General features: G+C 49.8%; 1 pseudogene; it reads left to right on the top strand.

Annotated features, from left to right (window-relative positions):
* The first annotated feature begins 3,264 nt into the window (after positions 1-3,264).
* Positions 3,265-10,119, top strand: LOC115833351 (annotated as a pseudogene).
* Positions 10,120-13,420: the final 3,301 nt, after the last annotated feature.

Raw genomic sequence — 13,420 nt, 5'->3', positions numbered from 1 at the left:
GAGGTGGCAGTGAGCTGAGATTGTGCCACTGCACTCCAGCCTGGACTACAGAGCGAGACTCCAAACCACCCCTTCCCCTGCAAAAAAAACCCAAAACAAAAAAAAAACAAGCTGTGCCCCGACCTGTCTCAGATTTTCCAGGTTTACACTTTGTTGCAAATGAAGCCAAGATCGTGCCACTGCACTCCAGCCTGGGCCACAGAGCGAGACTCCGACACAAAAAAAAAAAAAAAAAAAGCCAGGCGCGGTGGCTCGCACCTGTAATCCCAGCACTTTGGGAGGCCAAGATGGGTGGATTACGAGGTCAGGAGATGGAGACCATCCTGGCTAACACGGTGAAACCGCGTCTCTACGAAAAATACAAAAAATTAGCCGGGCGTGGTGGCAGGCGCCTGTAGTCCCAGCTACTCAGGAGGCTGAGGCAGGAGAATGGCATGAACCCGGGAGGCAGAGCTTGCAGTGAGCCGAGATCGCGCCACTGCACTCCAGCCTGGGCAACAGAGTGAGACTCCTCTCAAAAAAAAAAAAAAAAAAAAAACTACACACAAAAAAAGAATTAACGCAGGAACAAATGATCGCTACTCAATAGCTGTCCAGCCACGAGAGCACACCGAACAAAGGAGACAGAGTTATTTATAACCTGACACGTCTAACCTACTGCTGCATCCACTTTCGATTGGCTGGAATAGGACCTCATTTTTCACACTTTACCCAACTGGCTATTAGTTTAAAACTTTTTTTTTTTTTTTTGGGACGGAGCCTCACTCTGTTGCCCAGGCTGGAGTGCAATGGCGCGATCTCGGCTCACGGCAAGCTCCGCCTCCCGGGTTCAAGCAATTCTCCTGCCTCAGCCTCCCGAGTAGCTGGGATTACAGGCACACACCGCCACACTCAGCTAACTTTTTTTTGTATATTTTGTGTATGTGTATATTTAAAAATAAGTGTATACAATATACACTATGTATAAAAATAAGTGCATATAGGCGAGGTGGCTCACGCCTGTCATCCCAGCACGTTGGGAGGCCGAGGCGGGTGGATCTCCTGAGCTCATAAGTTCAAGACCAGCTTGGCCAACACGGTGAAACCCCGTCTCTACCAAAAATATAAAAATTAGCCAGGCGGTAGTGGCGGGCGCCTGTAATCCCAGTTACTCGGGAGGCCGAGGCAGGAGAATTGCTTGAGCTTGGGAGGCAGAGGTTGCAGTGAACCAAGATCTTGCCACTGAATTCCAATCTGGGTGACAGAGCAAGACCCTGTCCCTCCTCCCCCCGAAAAAATAAAATAAAAATAAATCTCTATTCTACCCATGGCGGGAGTTTAGGTAGGTATTTCTCCAGGGCATCTGTCTTTTTTTTTTTAGATGGAATTTTTGCTCTTGTTGTACAGGCTGGAGTGCAGTGGCGGGATCTCGGCTCACTGCAACCTCCACCTCCCGGGTTCGAGCCATTCTCCTGCCTCAGCCTCCCAAGTAGCTGGGACTACAGGCGCCCGCCACTACGCCCGGCTAATGTTTAAAGATAGAAGTCAGAAAAGTGATTAAATGAGAATCCAGGGACTCAGGTTTATGGTCATGATGACAGTGCTCACCCCACAGCAAGCTGATGACCACGTTGTCTTTTTTCCTCAGTGGGGGTACTGGAAATTGAGTTTTAAGGTTGTCCGAAGTGGCTGATGTCTGTAATCCCAGCACTTTGGGAGGCCAAGGCAGGTGGATTGCCTGAGGTCAGGAGTTCAAGACGTGCCTGGCCAACATGGCGAAACCCCGTCTCTACTAAAAACACAAAAACTAGCTGGGCGTGGTGGCGCGTGCCTATAATCCCAGCTACTCGGGAGGCTGAGGCAGGAGAATTGCTTGAACCCGGGAGGCGGAGGTTGCAGTGAGCGGAGGTCACACCATTGCACTCCAGCCTGGGCAACAAGGGTGAAACTCTGTCACCCCCACCCCCCCCAAAAAAAAACCCCAGCAGAAACAGCCCTGCAGAGCATGTTCTAGAGAATTAGTCATGAGTCACAGATGCTATCTCTCCTTTGGGGAACATTCTGAATCAGAGGGAGGCCCCTGTCCCTCTCTTCTGAAATAATCATTACTTGTGATCACAGCAGACGTGGCAGGTTCACAGCCGAAAGCCCTAGCTGAAAACCTGGGTGTTCCTGTCCCTGAGTGTGACTTAAAAAGGCAGATAACAAAGAACCGAGAAGCCAGGTGCAGTGGCTCAAGCCTGTCATCCCAGCACTTTGGGAAGGCTGGGCTGGGAGGATCCCTTGAGCTCAGGAGTTCAAGACCAGCCTGGACAACACAGCAAGACCCCATCTCTACAAAAAATAATAATAAAAAAAATTAGCTGGGTGTTGTGGCTAATTTTTGTGATACACTCAGTATTCTCTAAAGATTTTTGCAAAAAAAATTGTATTTTCAAATGAGCACATTCCATCTCATAAAAGAAACTACTGGCCGGGCGCGGTGGCTCACGCCTCTCATCCCAGCACTTTGGGAGGCTGAGGCAGGTGGATCATGAGGTCAGGAGATCGAGACCATCCTGGTTAACACGATGAAACCCAGTCTCTACTAAAAATACAAAAAATTAGCTGGGTGAGGTGGTGGGTGCCTGTAGTCCCAGCTACTTGGGAGGCTGAGGCAGGAGAATGGCATGAACCTGGGAGGCGGAGGTTGCAGTGAGCTGAGATCGCGCCACTGCACTCCAGCCTGGGCAACACAGCGAGACTCCATCTCAAAAACAAATGTATTTTCAAATGAGCAGATTCCAACTCATAAAAGAAACTACTGGCTGGGCGCGGTGGCTCACACCTCTCATCCCAGCACTTTGGGAGGCTGAGGAAGGTGGATCACGAGGTCAGGAGTTCGAGACCATCCTGGCTAACATGGTGAAACCCCGTCTCTACTAAAAATACAAAAAATTAGCCAGGTGAGGTGGCGGGCGCCTGTAGTCCCACCTACTTGGGAGACTGAGGCAGGAGAATGGCGTGAACCCGGGAGGCAGAGCTTGCAGTGAGCAGAGATCGCGCCACTGCACTCCAGCCTGGGCGACAGAGCAATACTCCATCTCAAAAAAATTAAATAAATAAATAAATAAATAAATAAATAAAATATACTATGTCTTCATATTCCTAGGAGGCAGGGGAAGGTGTGCCCCTCTGTGCACACTCAGCTGAGGCTCGGGAGCAGGGGAAGGTGTGCCCCTCTGTGCACACTCAGCTGAGGCTCGGGAGCAGGGGAAGGTGTGCCTCCCAGGGGATGAGGGAAGCATGCCAGGTATCCCCCGAGTTTCTGGGGGGCAGCTGATTCGGATTTCTCTGCCCTATGGCAGCCTGCAGCCACCTCTGCTGGCTGCTTTCTACACAGGCACCCAGTTAACTTCAGCTCTTCCCTGGGTCTCAGCCGGGAAGCAGGCCAGGGGGCCTGCCTCTCAGCTCCCGAAATGAGGATACGGCTCTCTCCCTCCTGAGTGAATTCCTCCGAATTTTACCTCCTGGCCATCAGGACCTCTTCACTCTGCAAAGACGATTCCAGGGAGATCCCGGGAATCCCCGGACACACGAGAGGAAATCGTGAATCAATTCTGATGTGTGTTTTCCTGCGGAAAAAGCTCACAGCTTTCAAGTCCAACAGTTGGTGATGCACCTGACCAACATGGTGAAACCCTGTCTCTACTAAAAATACGAAAATTAGCCGTGCATGGTGGCGGGCATCTGTAATCCCAGCTACTCGGGAGGCTGAGGCAGGAGAATCGCTTGAACCTGGGGCAGAGGTTGCAGTGATCCGAGATCACGCCACTGCACTCCAGCCTGGGCAACAGAGCAACACTCCGTCTCAAAAACAAAACAAAACAAAAAGATATCTTAGTGGTCAGGTGCAGTGGCTCACGCCTGTCATCCCAGCAGTTTGGGAGGCCGAGGCGGGTGGATTACTTGAGGTCAGGAGCTCAAGACCAGCCTGGCCAACATGGCGAAACCCCATTTCTACTAAAAATACAAGAATTAGCCTTACATGGTGGTGCACACCTGTAGTCCCAGCTACTCAGGAGGCTGAGGCAGGAGAATCGCTTGAATCCAGGAGTCAGTGGTTGTAATGAGCCAAGACCACATTACTGCACTCCAGCCTGGGTGATGGAGCCAGACTCTGTTTCAAAAAAAACAAAAACAACTCATGCACCCCATAAATACGTACACCTACTATGTATCTACAAAGATTAAAAATTAAAATTAAAAACTTTAAAAAAGAAATCTTATCCCACCATGCAAAGCATAGAACCACTCTATTCTACAATTACCAAGCCCAGTATGAGACTTTAAGCAACAACTCATAAAACCCACTGACCACGGGTCAAAGACCAGACTTCTAGTAGTTGCGAGAGATAGATAGAGCTTGTCCAGTTCAGCTACAAATCAACTTTATTTCCACAGAGGGTCACAAAGCCCTTTCAAAAACAACCATATTGGCTCAAACACAAAATTCGTAAAAAATATTCCTCCTGTTCCCCCAACCTCAAAATATGTTGAAGGTCATATGGCCAGGGGCAATGCAGATTCAAAGCCACTACTGTGAGCTGCATTGACTATACCACCATGTAATTCATAATGTGTTGAAAATCAAATGCTCATGATAAATGATCATTGATTAGGGCCCCTAGTTGTGAGTGTACCTATATTTTTTCATTCTATTAAAGCAAATATTAAATCAACATGAAGACTAAATAATTACCCATGTTATATTGACAGGCTGAAATTGGTTTATATTCCATTTGGAGTTCAATTGATCATTATTTTCATCCTTGACACTTGGGCTTATCCGTTCTCCAAACCACCACTTTGGAAGAGCAAGTTAATATACAATTACTGCTAAAAAAGGTACATACCTCCAATTTTGTGTTGTGTTGAAAATTCCACTTGTTTGTTCTGTCCTTCTGATTGGGAGTATTATTTTCCTAGGTCTGTTTTAACAAAGTACCATAAATTGAGACACTGAATGCGTCTCAATTAATGTGCATTCTCACATTTCTAGAGACCAGAAGTCTGAAATGAAGGTGCGGTCCGAGCCACACTCCCTCTGAAGGCTCAGCCTGGCCAACATGGTGAAACCCCATCTCTACTAAACATACAAAATGTATCTGGGCATGGTGGTGCGCGCCTGTAGTCCAAGCTACTTGGGAGACTGAGACAGGAGAATCGCTTAAACCCGGGAGGCAGAGGTTGCAGGGAACGGAGATGGTGCCACTGCACTCCAGCCTGGACGACTGAGAAAGACTCCATCTCAAAAACAAAAACAAAAACAGAGACTGATGTTAGCAGATTGTGTATTCCAGACCACCAAGTTAATTCAGCATTGGCAGTGACATCATGTTCTTCCAAACAGCATCCCCTTTCTCCTTCTGGGTACTGAATTTTCGTAAATGGCAAATGAATTCCTTCATTAAGCCACAAACAGTGACATGACAGCTGCAAATTCAGCCATCTATAAGGTTTCCAGATAAAAGACACAACACCAATTAAATGTGATTTTCAGATAAATACTGAATAATTTTTTAGTATCCATATGCCCCCAGTATGACATGGAGCATACTGATACTTAAAAATCTGTTACTTGGCCAAGTGCAGTGGCTCACACCTGGAATCCTAGGACTTTGGGAGGCTGAGGTGGAGATTGTTGATCCCAGGAGTACAAGACCAGCCTAGGCAACATGGTGAAACCCTGTCTCTACAAAAACACAAAAATCAGCTGAGCAAAATGCTGCGCACCTGTAGTCCAACTTCTCAGGAGGCTGAGGTGTGGGGATTGCCTGAGCCCAAAGAGGTAGAGGCTGCAGTGAGCCGTAATCACACCACTGTACTCCAGCCTGGGCCACAGAGTGAGACCCTGTCTCAAAGAATAAAAATTAAAAAGTAGAATAAATAGAATTAAAATTTAAAACTTTTTAAAATGTGTAATCTGAAATTTAAATTTATTACAATTTTTATTTGCTAAATATGGCCACTCCAAGCGCATGGAGTATTTATTTTACCATGCAGTTTTTAACACTTGCATCTCTGCATCTGCTTCTGTTCCAGGACAGAGAAAAACACACTTCTGCTGTATCTAAGAATAGGTCGATACACCTGTGTTTTGATTCTTTCTGATTTCAGTACTAAACATCCCTCATGATCATTCTCAGGGAAAAGATGAATGTAGAATCTCTGCTGAGCTAATATTTCCTGACACCCCGTTTATGTGCCTGGTGAATTATGGGCATTGCCATGTGGGTTATTTCATTTCATCTTCACAATCACCCTCCAAAAGTAAAAAACAAAGACTGCCTCACTCAAATGTCCACTGCCATCAGTGCCCCATGAGTATATATATACGGTGCCAAGCTCTGCCGTGATCTCTCCAGAGGAGTAAAACCAAAGAAGTGAAGACGTGTCTGCCTGGAATGGAACATCTGTGACACCTTCTTTTCCAAATGTTCTTAAAGTTTAAGCAGATTATTGTAAAGGCAATATGAAAAAGTTAGTACTTAAAAAAAAACCTCCTTGTATCAAAATGTCCCATTCCCAGCCTCTATTCAATTTCAATCCATTAAAGGTTTGTTTTCATATTTACAATCATGGTCCTATGTAATATTCTTATACTACAATTTCAAGATTTGTCAATTTTACGCCTTATGGTTACTGAGGATTTGGTCTTGAAACTGAGATTGCAGAATTATAAGAAATGTGAGAAATCTTGGCTGGGTGCGGTGGCTCATGCCTGTAATCCTAGCACTTTGGGAGGCTGAGGTAGGCAGATCGCTTGAGGTCAGGAGTTCAAAACCAGCCGGCCAACATGGTGCAACCCCGTCTCTATTAAAAAAAAAAAAAATTAGCCGGGCATGGTGGCAGGTGCCTGTAATCCCAGCTACTCGGGAGGCTGAGGCAGGAGAATCACTTGAACCCAGGAGGCAGAGGTTGCAGTGAGCTGAGATCGTGCCATTGCACTCCAGCCTGGGCAACAACAGCAAAACTCCATCAAAAAAAGAAAAAGAAAAACAAATGTGAGAAATCTAATGTGACTGACTCCATTTTCCATTAAACCTCACAGGCTAAATTGTTTTGTTTTGTTTTGTTTTTGCTTATTCTAGTGTGGCAGCCAAGATAACTGTGTGAGGAAGTTAGTTTATAGTTAAAATTTGAAGCCAGGTATGGTGCCACCCAGCACCTTGGGAGACCCAGGCAGGAGGATTGCTTGAGCCTAGGAGTTGGAGACCAGCCTCAGGAACATACTGAAACCCCTTCTCAACAAAAAATTTACAAAAATTAACCAGGCATGGTGGTGTGCACCTGTAGTCCCAGCTACTCAGGAGGCTGAGGTGAGAGGATCACTTGAGCCCAGGAAGTTGAGGCTGCAGTGAGCCGAGCTCACACCACTGCACTCCAACCTGCACAACAGAACAAGATTGTGTCTCAAAAAATAATAAATAAATAAATAAATAATAATTGTGTATATATATTTATACAGAGAGAGAGAGAGAGTTAAACTCTGAGGCAAGGAAACTGACCCCACTCCTTGACTGCAGATTAAAGCCACATTCAGAAAACAAGGTTAGAATTACCATAGGGGCTTGACCTTTGCTAAAGAATAGGCATAGTTAATCAATGACCTGCCATCACTTAGCGTGTTTTCATGTAAGTTGTTCACTGCACCAGAGTCATGTAACCAGGGATCACAAGATGTATAACTTCCCAAACTACTCCTGTAGATAACATTACTATTGTAAAACCTAAACAATGGTCTTTGAAATATTTTTCAGATTTAGCATTTTGGCAGACCAAGAGATGCCACCTGGTCCTGAGATACCCGCTCCTGGGAACTAACTCACCTGCACAAAGACTGTTTTAGACACCCCTGAGATTTCATCCATAGCCAATCAATTGTTGCAGTTCCCCAGCCTTCTGCCCACGAAAGTACCATGAAAAACCATAGTTTCCAACTTTTCAGGGAGACAGATTTGAGAAACCTCTCCTATTCTCCTCAATTAGCAGTCCCTGCAATTATTAACCTCCTTCTTTGCTGCAACATCTGCTGTTCTCAGTGCATTGGGCTTCTGGGGGGCAGCAGGAAAGAAGAACCCCTCAGACTGTGACACTCTCCTGCCTGCCTTTCCATCCAATCACAAATGTCCTTTCCCTCCTACCACATTCTTTAAACATTTAGGTCACAATATTTGGTTTAAGAAATCATCAGTGTTTCCATTATGATGACCATTGCAATGATATTCAAAGATGAACCAGTGACTACAATGATTATGTTTTCTTTCTTTCCTTTTTCCTGGAGTTAGTAATTGCCTTTTTATTTTTTGGAGACAGGGTCTGTCACCCAAGCTAGAAGGCTGGAGTGCAGTGGTGCAATTATAGCTCACTGCAGCCTCAAACTCCTGATTTCAAGTGATCCTCCCAACCCGGCCTCTGGAGTTGCTGAGATTACAGGCATGAGCCACTGCACTGGGCTGCCTTCGTTTTATATACAATTTACTTAGTGCCTGAAACTATTTTATCCCAGTGCTCCAAAAGGCCTACCATGTGCCCCTCAACTCATCAGTTTTTCTAACTCCCATACTTTTTGTCCGTTCATTCCTGCTCTTTCTTCCTGGATGGCTCCGTCTAGCATCTCTTGAACCCCATCTCCAACATGAACTGTTTGCCTATGGAACCTGGTGAATGGCTGTCACCCTGGCCACCAACTGCACTTCTCTCCTCCACCGGATCTCCTAACTTTCTGAATCCACGTCTTACTTGTTCTCAGTTTGCGCCATCCTTTTTCTGAAGAACATCTTGTAGTAGCTGTCTAAGAAAAGGTGTCAACAAATAGAGTCAAACTCTGTAAAATATTTGAAGAAATTTATTCTGAGCCAAATACGACTGACCATGGCCCATTACACAGCCCTCAGGAGGTCCTGAGAACAGGTGCCCAAGGTGGTTGGGGTGCAGTTTGGTTTTATACATTTTAGGAAGGCATGAGACAGCAATCAAATACATTTGAGAAATACATTGGTTTGGTCCAGAAAAGAGACAAGTAGAAGTGGTGGGCTGGGGCGGGGGGATGGGGGAAGGGGGGTTCCAGGCTATGGGTGAATTTAAACATTTTCTGGTTGACAGTTGGTTGAGTTTATCTGAAGACCTGGGATCACAGAAAGGAATGTCTGGGTTGGGATAAGAGGTGGTGGAGACCAAAGTTTTACTATGCAGATGAAGCTTTTAGCTAGCAGGCTTCAAAGACAAGAGAGAATAGGCTGTAAAATGTTTCCTCCCTCCTGAGTAGCCGGGTCTGGACCTGTGCGCCTCTGCGCCTAAGAGGGTCGGGGCGGTCGGTCGCGGTGAGAGGTCGTCCTGGGTGCCACCCGAGGGACGCCTCGGGCGCGGAGGGGGCGTGAGCACCTCCCCAGAGCCGCGCCTGCTCACGGTGGCGGGGCACGCCCAGGTCTCCGGCTCCTGGGCTGGATCGCGGCAGGGGCGGAGCGCGTGCGAAGGCGACGCCCCCAGCCCCAGGCCTCGCCCGGGAGGCTTCCGCCCGCCTCTTCAACGCACACGCGGCTACCGAGCTGCAGGAGGCAGGGGGCGCGAGACTGGGAATGTGCGGGGCTCCCACCTCGCTCTACAAGCCCGGGCCGCGGCCCCCGTCGCCTCCCGGCGCTCCGTGCCCGCCCCCCGAGGCCGGCGGCTGCTCCCACCTGGGGCCACTGCTGCTCGTGCAGTGAGCGCCGCCCAGCCATTTTCCCCGCCGCTCCGTCAGCCGCGCCGGGCCGCGCGCGCACCGGAAGGCGCATTGGCGTCTTGTGGGCTCCGGGCCGGGTGGGCCGAGTCCTGGCCTCCACAAGCCGCATGGCGCGCATGGGGAGTCTCCGTTGTTGCCGCCGCGCCGCCCTCCGAGGCCGCGTCCCCGGAAGCCCGTCTCCCCGAGCGCTCCGGCCCGGCCCGGCGTCCCGGACCTGAGTGCGTCCCCTGGAGGCGCCCGGGCTGGCCCAGGCGGCCGTGGCAGAGGAGACCCCGGACTGGGCGCCCGCGCTCTGCCCCAGCCCCGAGGCGCGGTCGCTGGAGCCGCCTGCCAACCGCCTTCAGGACTTCGACACGCTGGTCACCGTGGGTGAGTGAGTGCGCGCGGTGATTCGGCCCACAGGGGCGCGCGGCGCGGCCGGGACGCTGTCGTAGGACAAAGGGCCCCGGGTGCCGGCCTCCTGGGGAGGGCCCTGCCCCGCCGCTGCGGCTCGGGATCCCAGCGCGGGGCTGCCCCTGCGCCCTGGGTCTCCCTGGGGGGCGCTCGGAGAAGTGGAGCGCACCCCCCAGCCCCGGCGAGTCCCCCGACCGACCGGGTGCCTTCCCTGGAACGCCGACGGCTCCTCTCGGAGACCACCCTCCACCCCCAGCACACACAGCACTCTGGGGCCTGGGCCGTCCGACGTCACCAAACTTCCTGTGGGTCACCTCGCCTGGGGTAACTGGTGCGCTCTCCCAGGCAGCGGCCCCAGGGACACGGGCGTGGGGTCCCTCAGGCCAGCCTCCCCGTGTGCCCAGCGGCAGGGTCCTCGGCGGGGAATGTACAGATTTCTCCAGGGGCTGCAGGAGCAACTGGGCTCCGGGGTACAGGTGTTCCGTGGCTTTGTGGGGATCAAGACGGTGGAGTTGGGGACGGATCCTAACATGTCCTGACACCGCCTGTGCTCTTCGTCTTGTGCGTCTGAAATGGCTAATTCTTGTATCGGACGCTTCATCCGTTTCCTTTGTCCTCTGGCTTTGAACTGAACCCCCCAGTGGGCAGCTTAACAGAGAGGTTTCGAGTTCTCGGTGCGCTTGGATCCGGACGCGCACTGGTTTATGGGGCAGCCCTGAGTGGGTCAGAATATCCCAGCCGAACGTGGGCGCTGGATTTAAACAGTTGTCAGTGGTCAGCCTGTGCCTTCTTAGGGGGGTGTGTTGCTGGGACAGGACTTCTCAGGCCCTCTAACTCCTGTTTGTCCTCTCATTTTGGACAGGAGGAAGCTGGGCTGAGAAGCCCAGTGGCTCAGGGTTATAGCTTCTGGCTTAGGAAGACCAGCGGCCATAGCCCAGGAGCCTTCAGGCCTGCTGAGGAAGAGGGGACTTTGCTTCCTTCAGTGACCTCTTTGGCACCTAGGCCTTGAGGAAGGGGTCATGAGGAAACCCTGATTTTGGAAGGATAGTGGGAAGAGGGCCCTCTCTTTTTCTCCTGTCCCTCCCTTCCTCCTGTCTCATTCTCTCTCTCTCTCTCTCTTTCTCTTTTTGTCTCTCTCTCCCGCTGTGTCTTTATGCATTACTCTCTGTATTAGGCGTTTTTACGCTGCTGATAAAGACATACCCTAGACTTGGAAGAAAAGGAGGTTGAATTTCTTGTTTTTTTTCTGAGACGGAGTCTTGCTCCTGTCGCCCAGGCTGAAGTGCAGTGGCGCGATCTAGGCTCACTGCAACCTCTGCCTCCCGGGTTGAAGCAATTCTCCTGCCTCAGCCTCCTGAGTAGCTGGGATTACAGGTGCGTGCCCCAACTCCCGGCTAATTTTTGTGCTGTTAGTAGAGACGGGGCTTCACCATGTTGGCCAGGCTGGTCTGGAACTCCTGACCTCAGGTGATCCACCCACCTCAGCCTCCCAAAGTGTTGAGATTACAGGTGTAAGCCACCGCGCCCGGCCAGGAGGTTTAGTTTGACTTACAGTTCCACATGACTGGGTAAGTCCCATAATCATGGCGGAGGGCAAAAGGTACTTCTTACATGGCGGTAGCAAGAGAGAATGAGGAGGAAGCAACAGCAGAAACCCCTGAAAACCTATTAGATCTCGTGAGACTTATTCACTATCATGAGAATAGCACGGGAAAGACCCGCCCCTATGATTGCAGTTACCTCCCCCTGAGTCCCTCCTGCAACACATGGGTATTCTGGGAGATACAATTCAAGTTGACATTTCAGTGGGGACACAGCCAAACCACGTAATTCCACCCTGGCCCCTCCAAATCTCATGTCCTCACATTTCAAAACCAATTGTGCCTTCCCAACAGTCCCCCCAAAGTCTTAACTCATTTCAGCATTAACCTAAATGTCCACAGTCAGACAAGGCAAGTCCCTTCCACCTATGAGCCTGTAAAATCAAAAGCAAGCTAGTTACTTCTTAGATACAATGGGGATACAGGTATTGGGTAAATACAGCCATTCCAAATGGGAGAAATAGGCCAAAACAAAGGGGTTATAGGGCCTGTGCAAGTCCAAAATCCAGCAGGGCAGTCAGATCTTAAAGCTCCAAAATGATCTCCTTTGACTCCAGGTCTCACATCAGGTGCAAGAGGTGGATTCCTATGGTCTTGGGCAGCTCTGCGCCTGTGGCTTTGCAGGGTACAACCTCCCCCCCGGCAGCTTTCACAGGCTGACGTTGAGTGTGTTGTGTTTCCAGGCCTATGGTGCATGCTGTTGGTGGATCTACCTTTCTGTGGTTTGGAAGATGGTGGCCCTCTTCTCACAGCTCTACTAGGCAGTGCCCCAGTAGGGACTCCGTGTGGGAGCTCCAACCCCACATTTCCCTTCTGCACTGCCCTAGCAGAGGTTCTCCATGAGGGCCTCACCCCTGCCACAGACTTTTGCCTGGACATCGGGGCATTTCCATACATCTTCTGAAATCTAGGCGGAGGTTCTCAAACCTCAATTCTTGACTTATGTGCATCTGCAGGCTCAACGCCACATGGAAGCTGCCCAGGCTTGGGGCTTCCACCCCCTGAAGCCACAGCCTGAGCTCTACGTTGGCTCCTTTCAGTCACAGATGGAGCAGCTGGAACCCAGGGTCCCAAGTCCCTAGGCTGCACCCAGACCCTGGGTCCAGCCCACAGAACCACTTTTTCCTCCTGGGCCTGTGATGGGAGGGGCTGCATGAAGGTCTGTGACATGGCCTGGAGACATTTTCCCCGTGGTCTTGGAGATTGACATTAGGCTCCTTGCTACTTACGCAGATTTCTGCAGCTGGCTTGAATTTCTCCCCCCAAAAATGGATTTTTCTTTTCTACTGGATCATCAGGCTGCAGATTTTCAAACTTTTGTGCTCTGTATCCCTGTTAAAACAGAATGCTTTCAACAGCACCGAAGTCATATTTTGAATGCTTTGCTGCTTAGAAATTTCTTCCACTAGATGTTCTAAGTCATCTCTCTCGAGTTCGAAGTTCCACAGATCTCTAGGGCAGAGGCAAAATGCCACCAGTCTGTTTGCTAAAACATAATAAGAGTCACCTTTGCTCCAGTTCCCAAGAAGTTGCTCATTTCTATCTGAGACCACCTCAGCCTGGACCTTATTGTCATATCGCTATCAGCGTTTTGGCCAAAGCCATTCAACAAGTCTCTAGGAAGTTGCAGACATTCCCACATTTTCCTGCCTTATTCTAAGCCCTCCAAACTGTTCCAACCTCT

This window comes from Nomascus leucogenys, chromosome X (assembly GCF_006542625.1).
Source record: "Nomascus leucogenys isolate Asia chromosome X, Asia_NLE_v1, whole genome shotgun sequence".
NCBI classification, from domain to species: Eukaryota; Metazoa; Chordata; class Mammalia; order Primates; family Hylobatidae; genus Nomascus; species Nomascus leucogenys.
This window is presented reverse-complemented; position numbering and strand designations above follow the sequence as displayed.